This window comes from Solanum tuberosum, unplaced genomic scaffold, assembly GCF_000226075.1.
Source record: "Solanum tuberosum cultivar DM 1-3 516 R44 unplaced genomic scaffold, SolTub_3.0 scf00014, whole genome shotgun sequence".
Taxonomy (NCBI): domain Eukaryota; kingdom Viridiplantae; phylum Streptophyta; class Magnoliopsida; order Solanales; family Solanaceae; genus Solanum; species Solanum tuberosum.
Genome location: NW_006238939.1, coordinates 1,652,458 through 1,665,390, shown reverse-complemented (window position 1 = coordinate 1,665,390; position 12,933 = coordinate 1,652,458). Strand labels below are relative to the sequence as shown.

The window sequence follows — 12,933 nt, the reverse complement described above, 5'->3', positions numbered from 1 at the left end:
TCTTTTGTCATACTAAATACAATATGTTTTATTATAATTACATTCAATATTCAATATAGTAAACAATATGTTCTAGGAATTAAACAAAATTATCATTTCAGAAAAATAAATGTTAAATTATAATTTTATTATGATTAAGGAAAAATGAAGATATTATTTCAATATCCCATAACCACATTCAATACATTAGAAATTAATTGGATATAACTGTAAATGAATCACGATTTAAGGAAAATAAATGTTTGCAATACCATAATAATTAAGGAGAGAGTAAGATATTATTTTAATATCCTAATTCGGAACTTTTAATCTACTACTGAATTAAAAATAAAATGCATTTAATAACATGCAAAAGTTATTAGTTTAATATTTTTTTTCATTGTACTAATTCAATTCAATCAAACTTAATTTTAAAGATAAAATAACAGCTTCATTTTAATTGTTGTCAATATATTTCAAAAAATTATCGCGAAAAGGCTTTTGTTGCACCTTATTTTAATTTTCATATACTATTATTATTTTTTCTGTTATTTTTCAATGATTTATTATTTCGATTTAAAATTTAATGTTTATTCTTAAAACTCTGATGGTACAATTAAGGTGGAGTAGAATATAATAAAATGATGATTCTTCTACTAAATAAGAAGATATAACGAAATTGAAAGGGTGAATTTTTTTTTAAATGGATAGGAAATTCTATTAAGGTATCATTACATCATTATTCAATATATTTTTAATATAAATTTCATTTGCTGTTGTATTTGTTTAGTACTCCATCTGTCCCTAATTACTTGTACACTTTTAAATTTACACATTTATTAAGAAATCAATTAATGACATAGTGAGTTTATCATTTTACCCATATTAATTATGAAGTAGATGAAAAGTTCTGCAATTTTCAAAGTAATTAGTCATTTAATTGAGGGTATAATAGGTAAAAAAATATTCTTTCTTCATTTGTCAAAATGGACAAGTAATTAGAGACAACTATAAAAGGAAAAGTAAACAAGTAATTAGGGACAGAGGGAGTATTACAGTCTTATTTGACATTATGAGATATTTCTTAGACATTTAAGGAGAATGGTAGACCGAAATATATATTATATATTAAAGGATGAACTTCATGCAATGGAAGAATTTGTTATTAGCAAATATATTTTAACTTATTTGATAAAAAATATATTCTTCCTCATTTAATAGATGTAAAATTTGTAATAGATGTAAAATTTGTGAAGGTTTTTTTTTTTCACAATCTTCATATTATTAAACAAATAATAATATTACGATTAAACAACAGAGTAAATATAAAATTAATCAAAAAAATTTAATTTTAATGATCGTGCAAAGTGAAGCCAAGTTCTCTAATTTAAAACCAAAAAGTCAAATTTAAATGGGTCTACTTTAGAATTCGTAGAAATCTAGCTTCAAAAATTATGTTAAAAATGGAAACTAAAAAGTGAAATAAATTTAATTGAGAGTTATCTTTCGTCTGTCCCATTTTATGTGACACTTTTTATTTCTCAAGCATCAAATAGTTTAAGTTTGACCATAAATTTGCGTATGATATCTTCAATTTTTTTAAAATGAAATATATATATTTGTAAACTACGTAAAAATCAAAACATTATAATTCATAATAATTAATAATTCATAATAATTTAAAGATCTATGAAAAATTTAAGATGAAAGATAAACTAAAAAGAGTAAAAGGGGAGAATGGAAAGTAGAAAAAAGAATAGTTCATATTTTTGGTGGGCCTCAATGTACAATTTCTATAGCTTTTAGTCCAACTCTTTAGTGCAATGTTGGTCCTCCAAACTCCCATTTCTAAATAGGCTAGATGGTTCTTGCCCGTGCTAAGCACGGGCCCAACATTTTAAATTATGATATAATTTTATTAATTTAAATCTATCTTAAAAATATGACTGAAATAGCAATAAATATTTCTGAATAATCATAATTTATAAAGCATAGCTTCCTCATTTATTGACGAAACTACTGAGATACACTATCATTCATTTTAAATAATGTTGGTAGGAAACATTGTCAAGCTTGGTAAAAATATAGTGTGAATGGTTATTGTATGTATTACTATGCATTCATACAAAGCCAAGCAAATCATCAATGTAATTTTCCAAATCAATCACAATAAATTAAGTGACAATTTTTTTTTGGCAAAATCAATAGTTGATATTTTTATTGTCTCCTCCATCGAATAAATCAATATCCTCACTAGAAGGAAAAAAACCCACATAAGAACAGAGAAGAGGAACAAATAGAAATGTTGACACGGGTAATATATTAATGAAGAGTTTTATATGGTTGCATTGTTTTTGTTTGTTCAGTAAAAGTGCATTTAATAGTGAGACTCAAAACTGCTATTGCCGACTTTGGTCCCATCATTCCCTTTTCTGGATAATTAAAAATCCCCTCTTTTGCTCTTTCAATCTCTGTTTTCTTTTCGTTCTAAAAAAAAACAATAAAGCTTGTATACTAATGCTCTTATAAGCTTCTTTTTCTCATAAAAGATAATATACACCTCCCTGTTATCTCTTTATAGTACCTTGTGAGGTTACATTTTTATAATTTGGCAGTTGATCTAATGTGAAGAGGGACTTGCATGCAGCCTCAGTGTATTCATTACCTTACCACTTGTTGTTGATCTTTCGATGCGTGTTATAAAGGAATATTCTTTTAATGGAACATCTACTTTAACTTTTAAATCTAGAGATGAGAGAAGATCTAACTTTTTGTTCAATTGCAAGAGAACAATAACAATAACATAAAAGGAATCTGTTTTAATCATTTTCTATCGGATGTAGTATGATTTAGATCAACCACAAAGACAGGAATGGTGTCCCACCTTTCAAGAATCTCTTGATCGGTTACATTTTGCGGAGACTTCTCTCCTTTTGACTGCTCAATAAAAGCTAGCAACATCTGTATACTAACAATCTCATCATCCTTCTATGCCAAAACAATCAATAAACCGGAGAAATAACGTCATTTGCATATCTAAGAAGAAGCTGAAAAGAAATTGTCTCTCATAGCCTATTAAAAAAGTAAGGAAAACGGCAATCCTAAAGAATCTCGTACTGCAACCATGCAATAGGACGGTGTCTTTTTGATAAATACTACACAAGTGATTATACAGATAACATTCCGGAAGAAATTTGCTAATAAGAGCACAATAACGTGTAGTACAAATATATGCTACCAACATTATCAGGTTAAAATCTTGATTACAAAAGAAAATGATTTCTCAGAATTCCTCATTACATGAAATTTATCCACTTAACAATCAGCTACATTAATGGCATCCCCAAAACATCAAGACCATACTTTATTCAGATGTGCATCCGATTTTAAAATTACAAAAGTCTAACATCATCAATTATGACAAAAGTTTCTGCCTCATATACATTTCCTTTTCCTGTGCCCCATCCCTTTAAGTCAAAATTGCACAAAGTGTGTGATAAATGCACATAAATAAAATCTAACGAACCTGTTTAGCCTTACACATAGACTAATAGTTCAAGAAAACCTAAGAAAGTGGTCTAGGGGAAGGATGTTAAGAGCAAGAATTTAATAAATAAATGACATTTCCTATTTGTTCTTTTAACTCTCGATTGTTGCACCTTCTGTCGGTTCTGTTTAGTTATAAGCGAAGTATCAACGACATTAAAAGAGTCAAGCAGATTCCGCAATTGTACAAAGTCTCTATTCTTTGGCTTTGTGTAAGTAAACCGTCCACTTCCCTTAGGGATCTAAGGAGTTAAACAACAAAAAGAATGGCGACAGTTATTGCATAAGTTTTGACTACAAAAGAAAATAATTATAGGATAGATACATAAATAGTGAAATATATCTATTGTTATACATGATATCTTAAGTTAAGAAATTTTCTTTATAATTCAATACCCAATTATTTCTTTAAGAGTGAATGCAGATGACTGTCAAAATTGAGAATTTTCAACATTAAAGATAAATTTTGGAAACGGAAGTTTGAAATTTAGTATAAGTACCAGTAGTGATTTGTTGGAGAAGAGGCAAGCCATTTATCGGCGAGGGAGCAGTAAGGATAGTCAATGGTTAAGAGAAGTTGTTGCATCTATTTCTTTTATCAGAATTTATTCCAATTCCAAGAGCTCGGAGTCGAGAAAAACGGGAAGAAAGCCTAAGCGAGCGAGACAAGAAGGAATGTTGTGAGCCATGTGAGCTCTAAATTACTTGAGAAAATAACAAAGGAAAATACTCTAGGATAAACAGTGTACAACTCATCTGAGAAGAACAATTAGGTTATCAGATGTACCTTAGTCTACAACTTAAATTGCAAGTTCACAAATTAACAAAAGTTATATCAGAATATTAGTTGAAAATTTTGTACACAAACATAGGTGAGTAGATTTGAACAGAAGACCACTTTGAGTTTCATGCATGTACAATTGATTTGTGTATTGAAATTTACCAATTCTTTTGCAGAATAATACCAAATGTATAATAGAGGCATGATAAATAAAGATATCAATCAAGCAGAGAAATTTTAATACCTTAATTTGTTGTTGTTAAAATATTTTATGGGCGTCAAGTTGAGTATTTTTCGTTCAGTGCTCGTTCCCTATCTAAGAGCACATTGATAGAACTGCCCACTGGACTAAAGGATGTAGGAATTGGAGCATATCCAAGAGACCTGCAAGATACCTGATTTCCTTTCATTGACATATTTATCTCAATAGTCAAGAGAATAAAGTGGTGGATGTTGTAGAAATATCAATCCAAACCTAAACTATGATTTTTGTGTGGCAGAACATTCATAAGGCGATAAGGGTCCATGAATATAACCAGTGAAGTGCTAAATTTCTATCACATCAACCGTGCATATCCAATCTGACAGAGAAAGGCCTAACTTGAGCTCTCTGTTACCTTTAATTATTAAAGAACCATCTAGAGAATCTCATTAAACAAATAGATGAATGTGAACAGAGCAACAAAGAAAAACACCTCTGGGAAAAATTAACATGAACAAAACAAAAACACTCAATTTCTATAATTTAGCAGCTTGACATGGACTCATGAAAATGTGTGCCCTTTTTTAAAGCCACAAAAAGGTAAATAGGCGCAAAACTGAAAACAAAAAATGAAATGGCTAAATTTACTTTAACCCCATTCAGATTGCAGAAATATGATATGTATATTTTCTTGAATAGGAATAGCATACATGATATACTGATATGAAGAATCTGAATAACATGAGATGACAAAGAGCAAGCACTTACTCAATGCAGCATCATCATGGTCTTTGAAGGTTTTCTCAAAATCGGTGCAATGTGAATCCTACAAGTGTTTAATCAAGTGCCCATTCAGAGGTGTATCGATTTCAATGGTCAAACCATCTCATTTTCTTTGATATAGCCAAAACATAAATTCCAACAATATTTGAGATAGAAACTGCACACAACCAAAGCACAAAAGATTGAGGAAGAAAATGGAGAAACTGGGCAAAGAGAAAAACAGAAAAATAGAGAGAAAAGGAATGACACCATTGACATATCTGAATGTATTTCTTGAATTTCCTTTTGAATTTTTGAATCAGTCTTGGATTGCCTTGTTTTCATTCTAGATTAGGATCAGTGCTCGTTATGCTGCTCTAAAAATACTTATCTATTTCATACCTCTTCTCCATGTATGCATGCAAACATGTGTCAATGAGTACAAAGTTGTAATCCTTAGTAATATTATGTAAATAGCTTGAGTGATTGCAGAGAACAAGTTAATTAATTTGATGGTGGCCATTTATTTTTCATTGGTAATTTCATCAAACACATTGGTTGCATCAAGATTCAAGGCAATTTCCTTGTTACCATTTCTTTTTATTTCGGTACGTTAGCAGTTAGGGTACTGACAGAGAATTTTGAAAGAGACATACATCTTATATTAACAAATTAAATAAGTAAAGTAGTGATCGTCTGATTGAGTTGGGGAAAAAAATGAAGGAAAAGGAAAAATAACTATCAAAATCAAATATCCTCAAGGAAGTTCTTCTCTTAACCCAAAATTTCAATTTTAGTTTTTTCTTTAACACAGTGTCTTTGTAGACAGAGAATTGCCACCATAGTACATCACACACTGAGGAAATTCGAGAAGAAGATAGGGAAAAAGAAGAAGACATGAATAAAACTATACCTTAAATGGTAAGAAATTATTGAAAGTTTTGAAAATCTTCTGATCTAGATCATCCGTGCAGAGGTAAATTGAGCTCCTTGGGGAGGAAGATCAATCAACACTTAACGTCTTAGGAACTGAGATCAAATAGTCGATTTAACCTTCAAATAATTGAATAATGTGAGAACATAACTTTCATTACTTCTCTATACATCCACCTGTTATAGTGTTCTTTTTTAAGGCTCCTTATGTAGTCTGGTAGAAAGTGTGTCAGATCTGATTAGACCCAATATCCCTCAAACAATCATAGCATTTAAACTAAACAAATAAGAAAATGTAAAAATCATTCCACATTAGCAAAATTGGGATTTACCATGAAACATGTCACAGTAATGAGAGCTCAATGAATACAGTGTTGTAGTCCAGTATGATATATCTTCATAACAAATAGCTTTTATCTCTTGAGATACATTCTCTTCGTGATAAACATGTCTTTTTTGTTTACCAATGAATCCTATCAAACTGTTCAAGGAAATAAAAGCAAAAAAAAACCAATCAGACAATAGCACAAAATTAATCCACAAAAGTTTTGAGCTCTCTACCTTAGTAATCTCCAAATCTATGAAAATCAGCACATGTCAAAACATACATGTTTCAAACTAAATTATCAAATGGGAATAAAATATACACCAACAACCTCATCAATTCTCGTGTACAACTTCAAAAGTTCACTAAAAATAGTGATGAGTGTTAATGTGAAAATTAAGAAATAACAGTAAAAGAAAATAAGCAACAAAAGCTCAACACAGATAAACCCAACAACAAAGAGAGCAAAAACTTGTAAATGTCACCACAACTATATAACTTTCTTAATAAAGAAGATATTAAAAGAACGAATAAAAATTATCTTACCTTCTACTCTTTCTTCTGCTTGTGTCTTCACTCATCTCCAAGAGAACGGGAGAAGTCCTGGGGCCTTAATTGATTGAGTATTGTGACCGAAAGTTTTGTTCACCTCATCTTCATTTACTTTTGATTGTATTGTTTGTAATAAAAAAATAAAAACTTTAAGAGGTAGGTCATCTCTGTCATATCCTTCAGCTAGAACTATAAGCAATCACCCTTGATAGGAAGAGCGAAGCAACCAAAAGAAAATTACATATGTTCCTGCAATGCTAGCATTTAAGCTTAGTAAAAAGCAAGCAATTAAAATTTAATTAATTGGCTGATCCCAAAATGAATTGAAAGTTGAAATTTAAAACATAAAACCTTGAACTGATATGGCCATTTAGATATCAAAAAGCATCTACGTGGAAAATATTAATATGTAAATGAACTGCTTATTCCGATACATCATGAACTAAATATAAAAAAACTGTAGATACAAGATTACTCGAACCACAAAAGTTTAAGAAACAAAATTTTAAAAGCTTGATATTGTTATCGCTTGCATAAAACACTTTTCTTCTCACATATTCCTTTTCATTAATTATTGGGATGTATATTATTGGGATGTATCACAATTTATATAACTCTCCTAGAAAGCATTTCATGTTTTGACTGCCAAAAATTGGTCATTTTGTATTACAGTTAACTAAATGGATGTGAAAAATTTAATGGATCGTCTTTTAGGAGGAAATATACCAAAAATCAGATCAAGCCAATTAATCTGAAAGTTCACAACGTGATAGATAAGCTTAACCTTCGTTAATAAAAAGTGGATACTCTTACCGTTATACAAACGGCTCACATATACCCCTACCGTTACAAAATGAGCTCACATATACCCTTAATTTAACGGAAGTGAAAAAAATAGTTTTAAATTTATATTTTTGACTTTTAAATTAAAAAAAATCATGTAGGGATATATATGATCCTTGTAGCAAATTTCAAGGTATATTTTAATCTTTTTTATACATAAATTATTTTTTGAAGTCTTTGATTATCATCTAATTTTACATCCATTAGCATGTACCTCTCTCTTTACCAATTCCGAAAAGTAAATTTGATGAGCGTTGTGAAGTCACAAAGTGGACACCATGTGAATACTCTCATTTTCATACTCGCGGAGACAAAGTGAAATGGTTCAAGTTGCACCTGTTTTCAGTACAAAAAAGAATTAGAAAGAAGAAAAGATTTCAACGACATAAGAAAATAATCCATTGAGAATAGCAAAGGAGTGTCGCCTATCTCCATAGTACCAGAAAGCGAAAAATTAAGAGCACATTGATAGAACTGCCCACTGGACTAAAGGATGTAGGAATTGGAGCATATCCAAGAGACCTGCAAGATACCTGATTTCCTTTCATTGACATATTTCTGTCAATAGTCAAGAGAATAAAGTAGTGGATGTTGTAGAAATATCACTCCAAACCTAAACTATGATTTTTGTGCGGCAGAACATTAATAAGGCGATAAGGGTACATGAATATAACCAGTGAAGTGCTAAATTTCTATCATATCAACTGTGCATATCCAATCTGACAGAGAAAGGCCTCTTACAAAGGCAATATTATGTTTACCATTGCATCAAGTGGCATATAAGAGTTGTTAAGAAAATGAAATCTAGAATGTTACAGTTATTCTACCATAATGGCTAAGAGTAAGAGATCTTTTAGCATAGTTGTTATGATAGGCACTGCTGTTTGATCAAAACCAAAAAGTGCATAGATCAAATTTTTCTTTGAAGACCTAAAGGCGTAAATGTATAATCCTCAATTGTATTTTCTTTAGAGAAATAAAGTGTTTGCTAAAATTAGAAGTTAAATGAGGAAAGATCAAAAGTGAAGCATCAATTTCAATTTTCAGTCAATTAGCAGTTGCTTTTGAAAAATTTGTTTATACATATTCTTCTTTAGGCTTGAGTTTAAGGCATACATTTGAAATATATATTTTTAACACAAATATAAACGATAGAAGTGAGGTTGCCTGATGACAACATACATTTTGAGTTGTTGACTGATGGAGCAAAATATTTTGAACAACCTGCTGCAAAAGAAAGACAACAAATTTTTGTTAGGGATTTCCACGTATATGATCAAACATGTTGGATGGGTATACTGCGGAACCACTAAAAGTTATTTATACAAATTATATGTATGAAAAGTCGTAGTCCAATTTTAGTGGAGAGATTACAAAGCATATGTACCAAAAGTGTAGTTCAATTTTAATGGAGAGAATAACAACGTCTTGAAATATCCGATCTTTCATAATTTGAGGATTTGAGCTTTAAATTTATACAGGATTCATTGTCAACGAAGGTCCAGTTGCACAGGAAAGCAAATTAAAATACAATGTAGTTAGGAGAAAATAAAGTGAAAGAGGAGAATAGAAAGCAATGAATTCTAAAGCACAATGAAATGAAGAAAGTAATAGCTGAAAATTGGAGAACTGAATTAGGAAAATAAACTGAAAATTCGAAAGGGAAGTGCAGCATAAGAGCTAAATATAAAGGGAATAATTTAGTGAATGTGTAAAAAGGTCTGCTAAATTCTATGTGGGTAGTTGGACTCAAATGTTTGTCCCCAAGTTCAACTATTTCCTCTTCTTCGCCTTTTAACCCCAAAATAGGTAGAAGCACCAAAACCAAGACTATTGAAAAACAAAACTTTTAGATGCACTATGTGCATCAAGGATCCAAAGTCATCTACTACCTATTTATTTCTATTTGCGAACATGCATGAACAAATTAGATACAATTGTTGAATTGACATAAGAAGGGAGCTGATCAATTTCTCTTTAATTGCATTTCCAAGCTTTGAATCAGCAACTACCAAAGTTTCCCCATCACAGTGTGCTTTCAAGAACTTGCGCAGTCCTTTGTTGGGGTTGCTATTTATCAACAACATAGCTTCTGACAGAGCTTCTGAGGTGTTCTCAACGTCAAACTTGGAGAAAGATTTTAGCTTCAGAACCTGTTTTTGTACCAACCAGTCAAGTAAATAAATGAAGAACGTAAACATAAAGTTGAAAACTATAGAGAGTTGATATCCTCACCATCAACTAAGCACAATATATGTCCAAATTTTCAAACATGCTACACCAAGATTTCTACTTCTATATTACGACGATTTACTCATCAAATGATTTTCCCAAAAAAATTACCTTTCTGGCGGAATCAGTTGAGAAAAATCAGGGGAAAGGGGAAAGAAAATCTTACCACAACTAAAGAACACAACAACAGTGAAAACAAAGTTGAAGGCGAAACAGAGATTCAAATCTATAATCAGAATCCGGGAAAGAGCAAAGTGAAAATAGATTTGGAGCATATTGTAGATTCTACTGTGTAAAGAATGAAGACAAAGAAAGTGGATATACATAACAGAGGAAAAGGTTATTTACAGATTTACCCAAAATTAACATTAGAATTACCTTTTTGCCCTTGTTCGTCCCTCTCAACTTTCACTTGTATATAAGGGTAATAAAATAATTTAATAAATAAATATAAAGATAATAAAGAAGATAAAGATTGGGATAAAGAAGATAAAGATTGGCTGGCTAAGTCAAGACACGTGTGACCAAATAGAGTACAGATGTCTCTATTACAATGAATTGACCAAAAGTAATCTTGACAATACCAAAAATGTCCTTATTTGTCTCATCACATTTTCAGCACAAGGTACAATTATTTTAAGCTATGTTAGTTCCTTTAGAAGTGGCACTTCTAAATAAGCACAAGGTACAATTATTTGAAGCTATGTTAGTCCTTTAAAAGTGCCACTTCTAAATAAGGGTAATAATATATCATATATATATATATATATATATATATAAAAAAATATATCCTAGGTGTGAATTATGGTAGAATTCATAAAATAGCAAATTACGAAAAATGAGATAATTAGATACTAAATTAGTGAAATTTGTGTTGTTTGCTTATATAATAATGTAATGGTTTACAATAAGCTTAATACATGGTTTACTATAAGCTTATATAATAATGCAACTGTGATTTGATTCTTTTTCCAATCTTGTAATTTATGAATAATATTTTTTCTTCTTCTCTCATGTGTATCAGGTCTTAATCTTTTGATCAATGATCAAAACAACTCAATCTGCATCTCAGCTAACTTTCTATACAATGTATCACATTTTGTTATTATGTAAAATAAGTGTACATAACTATCTTGTAAAACTTAGTTCCTTAAAATATCAACAAACGATTAATATGCAAGGTTATCTTATGCTACATACTTGTAATCCAACTTTTAATTGATATCAAGTTATGATATTTATTATCGAAATCATTTCCTCATTTCAAAAGAAAAAAAAAACTTATTTTCTACAGGAAGTATGTTGCAAAAATTTTAGCTCATCAAATATAGAAAATTAACATTTTACAGAACACACCGATAGATTCATCAATTTTTTTTCTCCAATTTCATGTAAAAACAAATTTAACAAAAAAAAAAGAAATATTACATAATAATATTGGGCCCGTGCTGGCACGGGCCATTACTTTCTAGTAAAAATAAGAAGTATGATAAAATAAATTATATTTTGGTGTATAAATCTGTGATTGGACTAAAAGTCTCCTAGAAATCGTTGGACATGTCACATAAGTAAATGAATTGTCTTTAAGTTCTCAAATAATGTGTATCATTTATATAGATTTTTTCCCTTCCATTGTGCCTTACTTTAACTAGGTCTGTAGGTCTTTCAATACAACTTTCTTATGATTTTAGGACTTCCATGTGTCCTTATAACATCTCCTGGCGGAGTCAGAAATTTGAACCTGCTCTTCTTAAAAGTGAAAACGAAGGGTGTCTAAGTGCTAAAGTGAACCTGCTCTTCTTAAAAAGGGTGTCCAAGTGCTAAAGTGAACCTGTTTTTCTTAAAAAGTGAATTTTTTTTGCTAATAGTGAGATTCGAACACTTTAAGTTTGTATATCTATACGCTTTCAAGGCGCCTCAAACCACTAGGCTACATCATATTGTTGTGTCAAGGGTGTCCAAAATATTTTATTTAGCCACTTTATTTATCATTTTACTTGTATATATGGTATAATTTTTCGACTAAGGGTGTCCAATATATAAGGGTGGCTACGCCACTGCCATTCACTATGGATTCATACGACTAACACTTAATATTAGGAATAACACACAAATAGGACCCTTAACTTGGCTTCAAATTTTAACTTTGACCTAAAACTTTCAAAGTACACAAAGAGGCACTTTAACTATCCAACTCTTAAATAAAAAAACACTCGAATATTGCAGCCCAACATGGATTAGTGAGCCACTCAATGGCTGCCAACTAATTAAATAATTTACACATAGATATTAGAATTAATTAATACAAGGGTATAGGGTGAAAGACTTCCATTTTACCTTGCTTCTCTCTCAAAATCGTGAAACCCTAGCTGGGGAGTTAAAACCAAAATCGTGAATTAAGGGGAAAATCATTCAATATTTGGGCTAAAAGTTCATATACTCTTATGTGTATCTCTTCTCTTTCTCAGGTAAGTTTAATTAGCACTTTTGAAAGTTTATTTTTGATATAGAAGGTAGAATGTTTTCTAAAATATGGATTGTTTGCTGACCAACGACCTAGATTGTTTGTAGACCAAGATATCTTCATTATAGCTTTTCTTTCATAATGACAAAAAAATTAGAAGCCATTTACACTAAAAATGAGCAGAAATCTTGTTAAAGAGGAAAAACAACGCTTGATTTGAAAGAAGAGGGAAAATGGGATTTTGATTAGAAAATATAAAGATATATATATATAAATAAAAGGTGTGGGGGGGGGGGGGGTTAATTAAGAGTATA

At 30.5% G+C, this 12,933-nt stretch overlaps 1 long non-coding RNA gene across 14 annotated transcripts; it reads right to left on the bottom strand.

The window, feature by feature from the left end:
• Nucleotides 1-3,827: 3,827 nt before the first annotated feature.
• On the bottom strand, nt 3,828-9,904 carry LOC102579903 (uncharacterized). Of its 14 annotated transcripts, none has more exons than XR_001474819.1 (6): nt 8,364-9,099; nt 7,075-8,259; nt 6,184-6,684; nt 5,277-5,448; nt 4,551-4,701; nt 3,828-4,177 (listed from the first exon to the last, which is right to left on the bottom strand). It is a non-coding gene; the product is annotated as an uncharacterized lncRNA (long non-coding RNA). The 14 variants fall into 14 exon arrangements; XR_001474821.1 differs by lacking the exon at nt 3,828-4,177 and adding exons at nt 9,106-9,150; nt 9,816-9,904 and having other exon boundaries at nt 4,597-4,701; nt 7,075-8,445; XR_001474826.1 differs by lacking the exons at nt 3,828-4,177; nt 8,364-9,099 and adding exons at nt 9,106-9,150; nt 9,816-9,904 and having other exon boundaries at nt 4,597-4,701.
• Nucleotides 9,905-12,933: the final 3,029 nt, after the last annotated feature.